Source organism: Arachis duranensis, chromosome 2, assembly GCF_000817695.3.
Source record: "Arachis duranensis cultivar V14167 chromosome 2, aradu.V14167.gnm2.J7QH, whole genome shotgun sequence".
Lineage (NCBI taxonomy): Eukaryota > Viridiplantae > Streptophyta > Magnoliopsida > Fabales > Fabaceae > Arachis > Arachis duranensis.
The window spans coordinates 75,124,603-75,125,516 of NC_029773.3; positions in this window are offsets into that span (position 1 = coordinate 75,124,603).

Below are 914 nucleotides of genomic sequence, written 5' to 3' on the forward strand. Positions count from 1 at the left end.
ATATATATATTAATTGTATTAATTATCTCTCTAATAACTTTATCTATAGTTTGTAACTTTTATTCCTAAAATACCAACATAAAATCTAAGGTGAAGAAGATAAGATACATGCAAAATTAGACTGTGAAGACAGTTCAATTAATAATGGTTATGAATGAAATGATCGGCGAGTACATTATTACTATGTCATTTCTAACGAAGTGATTAAAAAAAGCTTGTTCATCATGCTCACTAGTTCAATAACATTAAAATTTGTATATCTAAAGATATTGAGAATTTTATATTAAAAAATAAAAATAATAATAAAAGAATTAATTTAATATATATCATTTAATTTAAAAGGCTAAAATGATGCACAACTTTTAATTTTAAGTTATATGTTTTTGTTAAGTGATGAGTTTGGAGTCTTAAAAAATGAATGCTGTCAATTTTAGGGGATACTATGGGTTAATGGTATAACATAAGAGTTGGGGCGATTACCAAAAAAGAGAGAGGGGTTGGGACTAAGTGAAAGTGCTATTGGGTCAAGGATATAAGAAGAATAATAACAACAACAATAATAATAATAATAATAATAATGTCAATACAAAAATCTTAGCACATATTTTTTTTAATTTGTAACATAAAACAATAATTACTATGTTTTATTTTTTTATTTTCTACATTCATACAAGTAAATACTAGATGATTTCCGAATTTTATTCACATTAACATGTAAATTAATATTAATATTTGGACCGTTTTTAAACTCTTCATTAATTTTATAAAGTATTTTAAATAATTTTTTGTGTTAATAATTAATGAAAAATAAGTCCTAAATCTTAATTATTAAATTACGATTTAATTCTACAAAATTTTAACTATAATAAATAGAGTCTTTTCATAACATGCACCAATGACTACTCTATTTATCT